The following is a 7,648-nucleotide window of genomic DNA, read 5'->3' on the forward strand; positions in this document are numbered from 1 at the left end:
GAAGGCTGAGGCAGAAGGATTGCTTGAGCCCAGGAGTTTGAGGTTGCTGTGAGCTAGGCTGATGCCACGGCACTCTAGCCCGGGCAAAAAGAGTGAGACTCTGTCTCAAAAAAAAAAAAAACTATGCTGCGGTCCCCAGTCCCCCAGGTGCAGCCTGGTATTGGTCTGTGGCCTGTTAGGAAACGAGCATCACCGCCTGACCTCCGCCCCCCTCACCCTCCCACCCTTGTCCGTGGAAGGATTGTCTTCCATGAAACTTAGGAACCGGGCCGTGCAGCAGAAGGTGAGCAGCGGGCAAGTGAGTGAAGTTTCATCTGTATTTACAGCCACTCCCATCTCTTGCATCACCACCTGAGCTCCACTTCCCCCCCTCAAATCCATGGAAAAATTGTCTTCCACGAAACTGGTCCCTGATGCCAAAAAGGTTGGGGACCGCTGCTATATAAGATATGGAGAGAATCCTTTATGGGCCAAATACTATAAACTAGATCAGCTTTAGATGAGATGATCTCTATTTTCCTGGCTAGCTATAGGATTCTTTTTTTTAATCTTACAAAAATATAATATAGTATATACCAAAGAATATGTGTGAAACATATGTGTAAATTTTAAATCATAATACAAAATGAATAAATAACCAAGGCATAGCACTCAATCTCCCTATGTTCTCTTCCTGTTCCCTATTTCCCTGCAAGTTATATTTGTCAGGTTTAATCTAGAACTAGTACCATTTAAATTCTGTTTACTGCAGTGGTCCCCAGCCTTTTTGGCACCAGGGACTGGATTCATGGAAGACAATTTTTCCATGGACCAAGGTGGGGTGGGGTGGGGGGATGGTTTGGGGATGATTCAAGCACATTACATTTATTGTACACTTTATTTCTACTATTATTACATCATAATATGTAATTAAATAATTATACAACTCACCATAACGCAAAATCAGTGGGAGCCCTGAGTGTGTTTTCCTGCAACTAGAGGGTCCCATCTGGGGGGTAATGGGAGACAGTGACTGATCTGACAGGAGGCGGAGCTCAGGTGGTGATGCCAGCGATGTGGAGCGGCTGTAAATACAGGTGAAGCTTGGCTCACCACCCACCCACCTGCCAGCACCTGCTGTGCTGCTTGATTCCTAACAGGCTACAGACCAGTACCAGTCCTCAGTCCAGGGGTTGGGGACCACAGGCTTGCTGTGTGGCTATATTTGTTGATTGTCTTACAAAAGATCTGGTTATTTCTGGTATTTGTGAACTTTCAGCTAGGAATTGCCTAATATAAATAATTTGAAATTTTGAATGAGAGGATTTTTTTTTAAACTTGGGAACATGAATTATTCCATAATAACTTTGGATATTTTTTTATTTCAAAGGCTATGAGAGAGGTATAGTAAGTTATCCTTGTGGTGAAAATAAATTCATTTATTGCATATGCTTCCTCGGTCTCTGAAGTAAAGGTATAAGTAATACAGAGTATGAATGGTTTAATCAAGGTTTTATTTTGGAAGTAAGAAAGATGGCAGTAGTGACTAAATTGCCACAGTCCATATTTGGGCTTGTTATTTGTACATTAAAGATTTTTTCCAAATAAATTGCACTCTGTTACTTCCAGCTAGCCATCAGCAAGAGCCCTACTGTCTAAACATTATTTCTTTTATATATGTTTGGAAAATCCATAACCATTTTTGTTTGCAAAAAAAAAAAAAAAAAAGAAAGGCTGTGAACACGTAAATGTTTTCAGGGAGAGCTACTGTAAAAGCTACCAAAGCCACATTTTACTTTCCTCTTCACGATATTTTTTTGTAATAGAAATACATACACCTTTAAAGAGGAATTGTTTACTTAACCATTATCAAAATAACTAAAGATTATTTGATACTATGAAATCTATGTACAAGTGAGTCAGGCTCTTTTTCCTTTTTTTAAATAGGCAGGTTTTTATTTAAAATACATAAGGACAGTGTTCCTAAACATCTTAATAAAATGCTGTCGGCCTTGGATTATGCCTTATTAGGTTTATGTTGAATTAGTTTTTAAAAACTATGGTCATTAAACCCACCTAGAACATGTTCATTATTCCCTTCTAACCTATCCAACTAAAACTCTTGGGATTTTCATTCTCTGCCAAAAATACATTTTAAAAGAGTCTAAAAATTATTCTGCTTGTGCAATCTTGACAACTCTAACCAAAGCTCAGATTTCTATAGAAAATGTCAATATATTTTCTCAGTTTTTTCCATGGTTAATTTTATTTTTGATGATTATAGAGTTGGATGTTTTAGGAGAAGAACTTCTCTTTTTAGATGCATCTAAAATTTAATGGTACGAGATTTTTTTTTTGGTAATAAAAACGTTCTAAAAGTGGATTGTGGTTGATGGTTGCGCAACTCTGTGAATGTACTAAAAACTATTGAATTGTATACTTTAAATTGGTAAGTTTTATAGTGTATGAATTATATCTCAATAAAGTTGTTAAAATTTAATGATATCTTAGAGAGATTTATTGACCCTTTATTACCTATTTCCTCTTTGGTAATTGAAGTATTTGGGATGTTGCATGAATTTGAGAAACTAAAAATAACTTGAATGCCTTAGAACTTGGGCCATTTTTCCTCAGTTTTTCTTATTGACAAGGAGTATTATATAAATCTTATATTTAGGTTTTTAGGTTTTAATTCCTTATAATGGCTAAAAACTTTTATAAGAAATATTTAGTTATCGTGATACTTAAATAAAAGCAGGCAACAGTAGATTCTGATATTTAAGTTTTTGAAATTATAATACTTCCTTCTGGGTTCATGTTAGTATCTGAATTGTCTCCCACTAAAGATAGAGACAAAACTCTTTTAGCAAAGATATCCTATCTACCCCCTGGGACTGCTTTGAACAATTTTTTATAAATAATGTATTTTCTGAGTCATTGACTCTATATATGTAGAGAGAGAATTGTATCACTAACTCCTTTTTCTCAGATTGACTTAAAAATTTTTTGACGGATTTAAATTTTAAGAAATTTCTTCCTTTTACTAACAGAGGTCATGTAAATCAGTGAAAAGAGAGATATGAGATACAGTATAATTGTTTTAACTTGTTTCTGAAGTCCTAAGAAATAAAAATCATGCAGTGGATTTTCCATAAAATGGAAAATCTCTTCAGTTTCCATATGTTAAATATATAAAATAATGACACTTTATGATTTTATTTTATGTGAAATTCTAGAAAATACAAACTCATCTATAGTGACAGAATTCAGGTCAGTGATTGCCTGGGACCAGGATAGATGAGAGGATTGACTGCCAAGGGGCATTAGGAACTTTTGGGGATGATTGATGGGACTTGTCTTGATTGTATTTTGTTTTTGTATTTTATTACATGGGTATGTAATTGTCAAAACTCATATAACTGTACACTTAAAATGGGTATAGTTGATTGTACATAAATTATATCTCAGTAAAGTCGATTAAAAGAAAATTAAGACTACACATACACAAGACTTATATTTGCATCAAATGTTTATTTTTTGACATGTAGCAACATCTAATATCTCCATAATATATATGGTAATAAGACATTGGTAGCATTTATTTATGCTAATGAAGGAGAAAAAAGTACTTGTAAAATTTTTATTGATGAAATAGTTTTAAGTTAGTAGAAGCCTACACACGGTATTAATATTTAAAAGTAGTGTATTTTGCAAGTGTATCTACTTAAGTGTCTCTAATCCCTTACCTTTTGATTCTGTACTACATATTCAGCTTTTCCTTAGTGGAATAATAGAGATATCTTTTTTTTTGAGACAGAATCTCGCTCCGTTGCCCGGGCTAGAGTGCCCTGGCATCAGCCTAGCCTACAGCAACCTCAAATTCCTGGGCTCAATCGATCCTCCTGCCTCAGCCTCCCAAGGAGCTGGGACTACAGGCATGTGCCACCATGCCTGGCTAATGTTTTCTATGTATATTTTTAGTGGTCCAGCTAATTTCTTTCTATTTTTTAGTGGAGATGGGGTCTCGCTCTCATTCAGACTGGTCTTGAACTCCTGACCTCAAGTGATCCTCCCACCTCAGCCTCCCAGAGTGCTAGGATCACAGGCATGAGCCACAACGCCTGGCCTAGAGATATCTTTTAATAGTGTTAAAAATCTTTCATAAGGTACATTTATTTGTTTCTAATAAGTCAGGCAACAAACACTTCCTATATGCCAGGAACAGTTATCCAGTGCTGAATAAGACAGCACGGCCCCTTGTGAAATACTTTACACTTTTCAAATTAGTTTTACGTGTCTTATTTCATCTTCACAGCATCCTCTGAGAGAGGAAATGAAACTCAGAGAAACTAAGTGACTTTGCCCAAAGTTATACAGCTGAAAAACTGAGAGTTATTTGATTCCAAGTTCAGTTTCAGCCAATTCAGGTGGGTAGAGTTACATAGTTTAAGTAGATGCGTGGAGAGTTTGAGGGAGGATGTTAAATAGTTGGATCTCATCCATATCCTGGAATGTGAATAAACTTCCATAATTGCGTATAAAATTGCATGTATTCATTTCATTCTCCTTCCAGTTAATTTTTTTCTGCCACCAGGATAAGAAAGTTTGAATTTCTGCCAACTGAATTTCTTTCAAGACTCTATTTCTGATTATTACTGAACAGCTGAGACCTAGCAGTCTCTGGGCTTGTCACAAAGGAGAACTCTGCATATTTGTGGCATTGAATGCCAGTGGTCTCTACATGTAAAAACCTGCCCTTAACTACCCACCCCCACCATTGGATTTCACTGACTTGCAGGGCATTTTCCTGTTGGTGGCATCTGTGAGAGACTCCATGCAGAAGCATAGTCTGCAGAGCAAGGAAGCTACTGGGCCTGTCAGGGAGCTAACAGTAGGGCTGCTTTGGCAGCTACTTTTGAAGGAGGCAGAATGGAGTGGTGGAAATAACATGGGACCAGAGATAGGAAGACCTAAGTTCTAATCTTGGAACTGTTAATTGAGAACTGTGTTACCTTGGGTAACCCACTGATTCATTCTGGATCTTTCTCCTCCTTAGTAAAATGATGGGGTGATACATGCATCGAAGATAAATCTCAAAATCATTATGCTAAATGAAAGAAGCCAGATACAAAAGAGAACATATTATATAATTTCATTTACATAAATTTAGGAAATGCAAATAATATATAATGACAGAAAGCATATCTGTGGTTGCCTAGGGCCAGGGCAGAGGGAAGGATGAGATGCAAAGAGGCATGAGGAATCCTTTGAGGGTACTGGAAATGTTCTGTATCTTAATTATTGTGGTGGTTTCACAGGTGAATGCAGCTTTAAAACTCATGAAATTCATCTATAAAGTGGGAATAGTAAACAAAAAAACTCATGGAATTATAATACATACTGTCATACACACCCCTGCCCCCCTCCCAAAAGGGGGATTCTGAGGCTGTTTCGGGGCTTAATAAGAAAGAACATTGAAATAGATTTGAATTTTCTTACCATGGGCACAGGAGGAAAGAAGAGCAACACAAATATGTATTTGCCTTCTTTTTTCTAGTATACCCATAAAATTATAAAGTACGAATGCTCAAACACTAAACAAAATCACTATTCTTCAACCTTGACCTCTAACTCTTCCTTTCCCCATTTGTCATTTTATCTTCATGAACTAGTAGTGGTAGAGGGCATCTGAGATCAGATAAATTTCCTAAAGAATTTGAAATATTTAAGTAAATAAAAATTTTTGTCCTATATTCCACTTAACCAGTGTTCTACTTCTTAGTGATTATTGTATTCTGTCATCCTTATGTTGAGTAACTGCTTTTACATCCTTATAGCCACAATGTGATTGTCACAATGTGATGTGTCAATGGTAAATTCTTAGCTCTAATGTATAAGTAGGAACACAAAAAGTAAAATGGAAATGACTGGCTCATCCCCCAAGATTCTCATCCTATATTTGTTCTTTTTTTCTTTCATTTTTTTCATCCTGTATTTTCTTAATGGTTGTAAATATCTCAAAATCCTTCTTATTAATAATAAATGCCTCCAGAAGCTACAACTAATTGGCTTGGAGTTGACACTGAGGTTGAAAATTGACCTAGAGAGAATATGCAGCAACTCAGTAACTATTCTGGATTAGCTGCTTGGGGTTATATAGAAGTATTTTTTTTTTTTTTTTTTTTGAGACAGAGTCTCACTCTGTTGCCCGGGCTAGAGTGCCATGGCGTCAGCCTAGCTCACAGCAACCTCAAACTCCTGGGCTTGAGCAATCCTACTGCCTCAGCCTCCCAAGAAGCTAGGACTAGAGGCGTGCGCCACCATGCCCGGCTAGTTTTTTGTATATATGTTTTCAGTTGTCCAGCTAATTTCTTTCTATTTTTTTTTTTTTTTAGTAGAGACAGGGTCTCGCTCTTGCTCAGGCTGGTCTCGAACTCCTGAGCTCAAACGATCTGCCCGCCTCAGCCTCCCAGAGTGCTAGGATTATGGGCATGAGCCACCACACCCGCCTTATAGAGCTATTCTTGATCTCCAAAGGAAGAGTAGAGCTGCTGTGGTTGTGCTAATTCTTTCCCCTCTTTTCCTAATACTGAGGCCCTCTCTGCTTAAGATTTGCTGGGAATACTTAACCTTTATCTGAATTTAGGATTATGGGTTGCTACTTCCAAAACAGAGCAATGTATTCCCTGGAGGAAAGCTGATTTTAGGTTTGGCCAGGAAATATACAAGATGAAGCTATCAAAGACTAAGGAAATTGATTGAGATACATGGAATATATAAAAAACCATGAGATAATAATGAATTTGAAAAAAGAGAAAAAAGAAAAAAAAAACCTCTAAAAGTAACTAGGGCATTAGTACTTACTCTCAGAATTGGAAATTAAAAGGAAAGAATTAAGCAGTTATACTTGTCTATAGGTACAACCTTTACTTTGGGTAATCAAATAGCCCTAGTTGTTGACAGAAAGTTTTTCACTATAAGAAAGTTCCATAAAGAATAATAGGATCAGAAAATTAACAATTTGCAACTCCTAATGAAATAATTGAGGCAGATATCCATCATCAGTAGATGAAACTATTGATTAATTTGGTTGATGACAGAACTTTACAATGAAGGGATTAGGTTGCAGTCCTAGCAGACATTTTATACTGAGATGATGCATTATAAAGCACATGCTAAAACCTATGAAGTATTTTTGCCAGAAATATAGGATTAGATTCTAATATAGGGATAGATAGATTTAGCCAAAACAAAATAGGCTACCTAGTTGAGTTTGAATTTCAATTAAACACTGAGTGATTTTTTTCTGTGTGTGTAAGTATGTCCCATACTTGGTTTCTACAAGTCAATGGAAAAGAAAGACAGACAAATAGATGTGGGAATGCCTTAAGAGGAAAAAAACCTAAGAAACATAAACAAGTCAATGGAAAAGAGAGAAAGGGAGATGGATGTGAGATTGCCTTATAAGAAAAAAGACTTAAGGAATATAACCAAATGTATGGAACTTATTTGGATTGTGATTTGAACAAAAAGACTTTTTTTGAGACAGAGTCTCATTCTGTTGCCTAGGTGAGTGCTGTGGCGTCAGCCTAGCTCACAGCAACCTCAAACTCCCGGGCTCAAGCAGTCCTTCTGCCTTAGCCTCCTCGGTAGGTGGGACTACAGACAT

Source organism: Propithecus coquereli, unplaced genomic scaffold (assembly GCF_000956105.1).
Source record: "Propithecus coquereli isolate 6110/MARCELLA unplaced genomic scaffold, Pcoq_1.0 Scaffold114, whole genome shotgun sequence".
NCBI lineage: Eukaryota > Metazoa > Chordata > Mammalia > Primates > Indriidae > Propithecus > Propithecus coquereli.